At 45.2% G+C, this 10,059-nt stretch overlaps 1 pseudogene; it reads right to left on the minus strand.

Annotated features, from left to right (window-relative positions):
- Nucleotides 1-9,260: 9,260 nt before the first annotated feature.
- On the minus strand, nt 9,261-9,826 carry LOC124509821 (60S ribosomal protein L12-like; annotated as a pseudogene).
- Between the last annotated feature and the right edge of the window lie 233 nt (nt 9,827-10,059).

The following is a 10,059-nucleotide window of genomic DNA, read 5'->3' on the forward strand; positions in this document are numbered from 1 at the left end:
GGTCAGTTGCAAATGTTTCATCATTTCCAACAGGGCGGGGACAGGCTGCTCAGAAGATAATAATCTAGCTCTGTTGAGTAGAACCGAGTGAGGCAATAGATAACACCTTCTATCTCCCTCAGCAGGGCTCTACCCTGCTCCTCTTTGCAGACAGTTTACACAGATGGAAGAGATTAGTAGTCTCTCTCCATGTGAATGCACATTGAAATACCACCAATATGCACATAACCTGGTAGAGGGGAAAGAGCACGGGCAAGAGCAGTCAAGAGGCCTGGGTTCAAGTCCAACCTCGGATATTAACTAGCTGCATGAGTTCAGACAAATCACTTTCCCACGAGGAACCTCATGTTCTTCCTCCATAAAATGAAGAAGTAGGTCTCGAGATATTAGCAAAGGTCCCTTCCAGCTTGGCCCATCTTTGATGTGGCCATAGATTAAGAGATTGCGTATGGGACGCAGGGCAACTGATGGGGATCATTTTCCAAGGACAATTTCTTTGCCATTCAACATTAAATGGGGCCAACCTAGGGTGGTTGTTGCAGTTTGTGTGATAGACCCGCTTTGGGCGGGTCTCAAGCTGCACCCCCAGGACTGAAATTTGGAAGTGAAGAAGATGTGATGAGGATAAAATGATCCTGATAGGAAACCAAGAAAGCAGAATTTTATAAATCTCTGTGATATCACCTCCCTGTCACAGGACAAGTTAACCAGTATAGAATAATGGCTTCAGAATCAGATATATTCAGATTTAAACCCTGCTATACTACTTGGTAGCTGTGTGACTTGACAAAAGTTGCTTAACCTCTCTGATCCTCAGTTTTTTCATCTGTAAAATTGGGTTAACAATAAATACCTACTTTTTAATCTCATAAGGTTTTTTTTTAATATATGAAATTTATTGTCAAATTGGTTTCCATACAACACCCAGTGCTCATCCCAAAAGATGCCCTCTTCAATGCCCATCACCTACCCTCCCCTCCCTCCCACCCCCCCATCAACCCTCAGTTTGTTCTCAGTTTTTAAGAGTCTCATATGCTTTGGCTCTCTCCCACTCTAACCCCCCTTTTTTTTTTCCTTCCCCTCCCCCATGGGTTTCTGTTAAGTTTCTCAGGATCCACATAAGAGTGAACACATATGGTATCTGTCTTTCTCTGTATGGCTTATTTCACTTAGCATCACACTCTCCAGTTCCATCCACGTTGCTACAAAGGGCCATATTTCATTCTTTCTCATTGCCACGTAGTATATAAACCACCATTTCTTTATCCATTCATCAGTTGATGGACATTTAGGCTCTTGCCACAACTCATAAGGTTTTTTAAAGTGAAGTCATATAAATAATTAGGCAAAGCACTTAACAGAAGTTCCTTTCTGTGGTAAACAACAAATGGTAGCGATCTATACTTTTATTCTCTGAAAGAAAGTTAGAAAGCCATTCTTTAGGCTGAGTCCGGCTCAGTGTTCTATGACCCTCGATGTGTCATCGGCTCACTGTGGAAATACGTTTGTGGCGGTAGCTGCTGCTTGGGGCTGTGTTGAGAACACAAAGCCCTGCTATCTCTCAAGATTTGGGGACACACAAGAGTGATTTCCTAACTGGACTGTCCATGTCCTCCACATTGAACTGCTAATGTCAACTACACTTCTCTCTGCTCCCGACTCTGCCGTGATCTCTAAGTGATTAACTCGAGCTACAGTTAACCTACAGGAATCAAGACAAATCTCCGCACTTTGATGATCCTCTCACACAAACCCGTTGTAGTTACGGCAGCAGCCAGAGTTGCGCAAACTTCGCGAAGCTCTGCTCTTTTGCATGGACCACTCTTGGACCAGAACCTTCCACGAGCCTCTCTGAGGCTCACAGGATCATGTAGTTATTAAGGATCATTGAACATGATGTATTTTGGGTCCTCCACTTGTGCACTCTCTCTAGACAGTGTTAGAATAATAGGAAGTCCGCTTGACTTGGACCTCAGTGCCCTAGAGGTCTGAGGCATTTGACCTCTCTGGACTGTATTTTCCTCATCTAGAAGTGGAAGGGGTTGTAGTTAGATCATCCACGACTCTGCTCTAAATAGCAAAGTAAGAATTATTGGGGGTCTCTGTCTTATTCTTCTCCATGTCCCGGGTTGCCAGAACTCTGCCTGCACTTGTAATAGGTGCTTGACAAATGTCTGTGGCGTGGATAAGAGAGTGAATGAGTTCGAGGGCTCTGGGGTATGCCAGGGGCTCATGCACTACCTGACTGCACGCACACACTTGCCGAAGATGAGCTGAGGATTCACCCGCAAAAGCGCTTAGCCTGCTCCTGCTCGCAGGCCCCGGGAACGTGTTCCTCACACAGTCCCCCGTCATCTGCGGAGCCCCATATGATATGGCTCTCCTCTCTCTGCTTTGAGCCTAACAGACTCCAGCCCCAAAGGCAGGATCCGAGGGGAGATCAGAACAGCGATAAATGAAGTTATAATACCTGTAACATCAACAGGAAGCTATTTTTGATGGTTTATCACCTGCTGGAGTGGCTGATGGACCTCGATAACATGCTTTCCCTCCCCGCCCCGGACAGTTCATAAGACAGCATCCCCTCCAAAGCCCTTTTCTGTGCGATGTCTCCAACATCTGTGGGACCCAGTGTGTCCCAGAGAACGCAGCTACTCTCTACAGGAGAGCATTTTCTCTCTCCATCGTTAATGTGTGTCAACAGGAATAGGAATTTTCAGGCAAAGAGAAAACACCCTGCTCACTATGCAATCATTTTCCTAGTCCGTTTTTCCGAATCCATTTCCTGATCCATTTTTTATAATACTTCCCCTGCATACTTGCTCTTTAAAAATACTGTTCCAAATTGTTTTCCGCACTGTAACAAAGGAGCTTTTAAAACCCACAGCTCTGGTGATGGCATCCTCTGCCAAAGCCTCCCATGGCCTCCCATTGCACTTAGGATGAAATCCAAGATCCTGACTAAGATCCAGAAGGCTCCCACTATCTGGCAGTCACCACCCTTTTAGCCGTATCTCAGGTATTTTGCTTGCTTTTCTCTCTTCATCCTTTTCCAGGCTCCCTCTCTCCTCAGGGTGTCTGCTCAGGTGGGTCCCTCGGGGCCCAAAAAGTTTTCAGGCATTTTTTTAAAGATTTTATTTTTAAGTAATCTCTACACTCAACGTAGGGCTTGAACTCACAACCCCAAGATCAAGAGTTGCAAACTCTACTGATTGAGCCAGCCAGGTGCCCCCTCATGGTATTTTTTTTAAGTTTATTTTATTTATTTTGAGAGAGAGAGAGCAGAGGAGGGGCAGAGAGAGGGAGAGATAGAAGCCCAAGCAGGCTCTATGCTGTTAGTGCAGAGCCTGACACGGGGCTCAAACTCACAAACCATGAGGTCATGACCTGAGCCAAGATAGATTAACTGACTAAGCCACCTAGATTTCCCTTCGTGGTATGTTTAATGGCTGCCTAATATCCCACTCTGCTAGTATAACCCAAATTCAAACCATTCCTTGGGTCATCACTCAGTTGTTTCCAGTGTTTTTACTATTGCAGACAAAACCATCATGGATAACGTTGTACACACTGATTTTTTTCCCCCTTAGTTCAGACTATTTCCTTAGGATTAAGTTCTTGAAGTGAATATCTACGTTCAAGGAAAGTGCTCTTATGGTTTTTGAATCACTTTGCCCTTCTACTTGCAGAAGATGTATTCCAGTAGCAGGATTGGAGTGAGCCCATTATCTACAATCTGGAGAGCAATGAACGATCATTTTTCAGTAATGACAGCGTGTTATTGCCACAAAGGTTTTAGTTTACTTTTTTCAAATCTGCTTATCATTAGTAATAAAATGTTTTATTATTTAATGAGTGTCAGCAACTGTACCACTTGCTTTCTTTACACTAATACATTTGACCCCCACAACAAACTTATAAGGAGGATACTATTTTACAATGAAGAAGCTGGGGTCGTCTGCGTGGCTCAGTCAGTTGAGCATTGGATTCTCAATTCCAGCGCAGGTCATGAGCTCATGGTTTGTGAGTTCGAGCCCCACATCAGGTTCTGTGCTGACAGCTCCAAGCCTGGAGCCTGCTTCAGATTCTGTGTCTCCGTCTCTGCCCCTCCCCAGCTTGTGCTGTCTCTTTGTCTCTCTCAAAAAAATAAACATTAAAAAAAATTTAATAATAAAAGAAAATAAAGAAGCTGAAACTTGGGGAGGTTCCCAAATTCAGGATTGTAGTAACTAGCAGAACCAGGATTCAAACTCAGAACTTTTATTATCAGTTTGAAAACCACTTGCTTTCTGCAATATTTGCATACTTTCTATACCCCCTAATGGATTTTCTGCATCGGCAAGTAGGTTGACACTCAACGCCATGGGGTTGTGCAGTGCACAACCCTAAGTTCACATGACAAACACCAAGACCTGCACCTTCCCAGAGTCAACAGTCTATGGCCAGGAGCTTCTTGCCCCTGGCCACCCCCTCCACTCCTCTCCTCCCTTTCAGCTCAAACGTTTTATTGATTCGTGATCTCAGTCTATAACCTAAAGTTTAACCTCAGTGACAGATGCACTGAGATGCCCACGTCCCGAATTGCTTAAGAATTAATGAGTTCACGTGAAGCACTCCATTCATTGCAAAACACTCTGCAAACATTAGGTTTTAATATCTTTTCCATTTTTAAAGTTTATTTATTTATTTTGAGAGACAGCATAAGCAGGGGAGGGGCAGAGAGAGGTGGGAGAGAGAGAATCCCAAGCAGGCTCCGCACTATCAGCGCAGAGACCGATGTGGGACTCAAATGCATGACCTGTGACATCATGACCTGAGCCGAAATCAAGAGTTGGACACTTAACCCACTGAACCTATTACCTCTTAAAAATAACATAGATGGGGCGCCTGGGTGGCTTGGTCTGTTAAGCGTCCGACTTCGGCTCAGGTCATGATCTCACGGTCCGTGAGTTCGAGCCCCGCATCAGGCTCTGTGCTGACAGCTCAGAGCCTGGAGCCTGTTTCAGATTCTGTGTCTCCCTCTCTCTCTGCTCCTCCCCTGTTCATGCTCTGTCCCTCTCTGTCTCAAAAATAAATAAACGTTAAAAAAAATTAAAAATAAAATAAAATAGAAATGGAGAGCAACTGCTACTGAGAGCAGGGCTCCTTCTGGGGTGATGAAAGTTATTCTAAAAATGATCGTGGTGCTGGTTATGTGCCTCTGTGGGCAGACTGCAAACTGTGGCATTGAATTGTATGGTAAGTGAATTCGACCTCAATTAAGCTGGTATTAAAAAAAATAATTCTAGAAAAAATCAAGGGCTTTCCTACCATGACCACTGTGTTGTTCTCCCCTAAATGGTTCTACCATTCATTCATCCTGAGGATGTTTCCGGATAGTCCGTGATGTGCCTGGCCCTATGCTAAGCACTTGGAATACAGAGTAAAGAAGATAGACGTGGTCACTATCCTCAAGGGATTGGGATCATAGACTCCAGATAAGAAATCACACAAAGGTGTGGTGAGTGCTATATTCTGGAAAGTAAAAGGGAGTCAGGAAAACAGACCCAGAGGCTCATCACAGTCTTTGTCAGAGAAACCCTAGCTTCTATCTACAGTTTGAGATGGACAGTTCAGTGGCCTCCACAAGCAGATGTCCCTGAAGCCTTTGGGAGTAGAATGAAGGGATGGAGGTCCCGGGAGAGAGCCTTGTGGTGCTCCAACATCAGAAGGACGGGCGGAGACCCTCAAATCATGGAAAAGACACAGGAGGTATGAGACAGCAATTCATAGACACCAGGTCTCAGGGAACACTCATCTAACATGTTCCGGCCCCTGTATGTCCCCCCATTTTCCTCATGCAGTCAGGATTGTCCCAGCTGCTGTGTTTCCAGGGGGTGTCAGTGAATTTCCTAGATCAAGGTTTGTTTTTAAACATTTTTTCATGTTTATTTATTTTTGAGAGAGAGAGACAGAATGTGGGCAGGGGAGGGGCAGAGAGAGGGAGACACAGAATTTGAAGCAGGTCCAGGCTCCGAGCTGTCAGCACAGCATCAGGCTCGAACCCATGAATTGTGAGATCATGACCTGAGCTGAAGTCAGATGCTCAACCGACTGCGCCACTCAGGCGCCCCTACTAGATCAAGTTTCAAACATCTACGCCAAGAAACGTATTTTCAGAGTATATTAGAGGAGTCCACTATCTTTCCAAAGCCTGAAATACATTTTTTTCTAAAAACAAGGATCCTCGTCAATTTCATTAAGTTTGGGATACTCGATGTTTGCACATCGAGTGTGTCCTTTCTTCCATCTAGACTAGCCCACCCGGTGCACAAACTGTCTTCTACTTTTTTGTGTCTGTTTTAGCTTCCCACTCAGATGATCAGCTCCTAAGGAAGTGAAAAATTGGGGGTCATGTGATTGATTTATTTGTCGAGTTCCTTTTTATGAGAAGCTGCTGCTAAATGATACTTGAGGCAGGTTTGGAAACAAAAAAAAAAAAAACACTACCCGTGTTAATGGATAATGGCCACTCCCTTCAAGTGATGGCAACATAGTCCTGCTGATTCTAGTTCACTCAACTACTAGTCAATGAGCAATAACTCCTTAGAACATAATCAATTGTATTAACCAGCCAATAATAACTCTTCACATTTTCTATAGCATCTTATAGTTTATAGAATATTTTCATATAACATCATTGGACAACTCCTGTTGAGATAGTCATTATTATTTCCATTTTAGAGATGAGAAAAAGCTGGACATTAGTTAACTTGGTAAGGGTTGTACACAATCAGCGAACAGCTGGGTTACGCTGCCAGCTCAGTGGTAACCCAAGGGGGTGATGCAGGTGACAGTGGGAGCTGTCCATCTGGGAGGCAGGTGTTAAAGGGGTGTGTTGTCTATAGAGGATTTTATTTTTTTAATTTTTTAAAGTTTATTTATTTTTGAGAGAGAGAAAGAGATTGAGAGCATAGCAGGGAAAGGGCAGAGAGAGAATCTCAAGCAGGCTCTACACTGTCAGTGCAAAGCCCTATGCGGGGCTTGAATTCATGAACTGTGAGATCATGACCTGAGCCAAAACCAAGAGTCAGATGCTTAACCGACTGAGCCACCCAGGTGCCCTGTGGGGGATTTTAAAACAATGAAGCTAAAAGCAGTCTGCTTTTATTATCACCCTGAGCCAATAATTCTAAATAATGTCAGTGATAAAATACTCCTCCCTGCTGGGCACTGAGAAGCTGGTTTTTTCTATCCTGTAATAGAAATATTAAGAGAGCAAGTAAACTTCTTTTCCAGTCACACAGAGAGATTTCTCTTAGGACTTTGCAAAGCATTTCATGTTCCAGATCCCTGTCCTTGTTAAAACAGATACATTTTCTTTGAGGGTTTTCAGGGCCTTGCAGAATTGTACTTTTCCAGGGGAAATAACAATGGCCACAACGTCTAGAAGCTCCTCCACCTACTTAACAGAATTCCCCAAGAATCTTCCAGAAGAACAGCATCAATTCACTCATTCAGCAAAATGCACTGAGCAGCTCCTCAGAGACTGATGCAGGAGCCATGGGTGCGGGTGGGTAACAGAGAGAGGAAGACAGCTACCCCGCCAGGCTGGTGATCTGTGGACAATTTCTGAGGATGAGCTGGAGGAATTTATCCTAGAGCCCAAGACCTGGGCACATAGCTCACTTGATCTCCAGACCTTAGCTGGAGATGTCCAGAATTCTCCCATCTGAAGTGGGAAGGGAAGCTTGCTCCAAAGTCACAAACGTTGATTTAGTATTGGAGTCCTAGCTGTTAGCTCAGACCCGAGGGGTTTCCTGGGACCCGGAATTCTCGATGCTAAAACCAGTACCATCCCCAGTCAATCAGGATGGTCGGTCATCCTCCCTTCTAGTTGCTAAGATTTCTTAATCACTATTAAGTGTTCGTTTTACTGTTGTTAGAATCACCACAGGTCCCAAGATTGGGGCAGAGAGAGCTGGGCAATATCTGTATTTTAGCCTAGGAGCCAGCAACAAGGCAGACTCACACACGAGCTCTAGGAAGACCCCGGGGCAGCCATCCTCAAGAGCAGCGTTACTGACATTTTTTGTGCAGGCTAATTCTAGCTTCCAGAGGGCGATACAATGCATGGTAGGATATTTAACAGCATCCCTGGCCTCTACCCAGCGTGTCCCAGTAGTGCACACACACACACACACACACACGCACACACACCCCATCTCACTGTGATAATCAAAAATGTCACCTGATATCTTCAAATGCCCCCTGGAAGGGGTATGAAATTTCTCCCAGCTGACACCTGCTGCTCTACAGACATGTCTCTTGTTGCCTCATTAAGAATTGGAAGCCCTCGTGCAGAAATCAAGGCTGGTAGAAGGGGCGTCTTGGCTTCGAGCTGGGCACAGTCACCCCACTTGCCCCCATGAAAGTCTAAAGGCTACTCTGCACTCTCCCTGGGCAGAAGCAGAGCTAGCCTGGTCCCCGGGGACCTTCTGTGACAGTGTGACACCTAGGCAGTTGCCCCCTTATTCCAGCTCTTCCCACAAGGTGTTACAAGAAATAATTCCTGCCCTATGGGATGCTCCTTGGGGATATGAAGAGTTTAAAGGATACCACATAGCTATTCACCAAGCACATTACATATTGGAGGTTCCGAGAAGTCTTGCCATAAAGAGACCTGTTTAAATTTTACATCTCAGATTTATGTGGAGGTCAGTCTATCCATTAAGATTTAAATACCATTGGCTCACTATTCTAGCTGTTGGAAACTCTGGGGCCCTCCCTGAGATTTCCGAGAATTTCCAGAGGGTTTGTGTTCCTGTACTCACTTCCAGCTGAATTCAGCCCCTCCCTGAATTGTCCAACTCATTCATATAGCACCTTTGACCACTTCCCTCTTATTCGTGCTCTATGCTGACCAAGATGTGGATTTCAGTCCCCTTTCTCCTTCCCCAAAATACCCACATCGGGCATTGCTGTGTTAAGCAGGCTTTACTGAGGTTTGCACCGGTAAAAATTTTTTATGTGATTTTAGCCCTTTCCCCTCAAAATTTTCCTTGTTATCTCCCAACACAGCCTCCTCCACCCCCACCCAACTCCTTCTCATTTTATTGTATAAGGCATCCTCACTTTCCCCTCCTTACTTGGCCTTAGACCTACCTTTGCACCTTCAAAGTCTTGTTAATGGATGACCACACACTTTACCATCCAAATTATGACACTTTTATTTTTTATTGTCAAACGATCCTTCATTGAAATAGTTTCCTTTGTGATTCTTAACCAGCTGGACATTCCGCTGAACCACTATTAAGGTCATCTATGATGTCATGAGGGTGTTGGCCATCAACGCTGCAGCCCACAGATTGGGCAGTCCCCAGGATCTCTTTAATGGTTCCAGAGAGTTCTCTGGCTAACGATCGGTGCTGCCTCTATCAGGCAATGTTGACAATCTCATCAAAGGTGATATTTCCACTGTGCTCAATGTTTTTCTGCTTCTTTCTGTCTCTCAGGGGTTCCTTGAGGGCTTTGATAACCAGGGCAGAGGCAGAAGGTGCCACTTTAACCTGGGCCTGTCGGTTCTGAATGGTCAGTTTCAATGTAATCCTCAGACCCTTCCAATCATCAGTTGCCTTGGCAACCTTTTTTGGAGACAGACCCCGTGGGCCAATCTTCGGGGCCAGGGCAGATGTGGCACCGACTTTGGCACCGGTGCACCTCAGGTATAGGACTCTGATTTCCTTGGGGTCAAACTTAGGCGGCCTGGTGGAGGGGGCTGGTGTCAGATGGACCGGATTCGGGGTGACCGAAGACAGTTGAACTTTTGCCTCCTGCGAGCCAGGAGTCAAAAGCCAAACTATGACACTTTCGAGTGAAAGGCAGTCTCATAATAACGTCGCTGGGACAACAGGTGTGCAGCGGGAAGCTCCCTGGCAAACCAGGGCACGGGATAACCATGCATCTCTGCTAACACAAAGGGCTGTCTACTCCTGGACTTGCCCTCGATTGACACAGAAAAGGTGGCAGAGGGTTGGAAATGTTAGTGCTTCCTTCTCTTCCTCTCCTCAGTCCCTATGA

Source organism: Lynx rufus, unplaced genomic scaffold, assembly GCF_022079265.1.
Source record: "Lynx rufus isolate CCGP_SWC_20201006 ecotype Redwood Valley unplaced genomic scaffold, mLynRuf1.p SCAF_15, whole genome shotgun sequence".
NCBI lineage: Eukaryota > Metazoa > Chordata > Mammalia > Carnivora > Felidae > Lynx > Lynx rufus.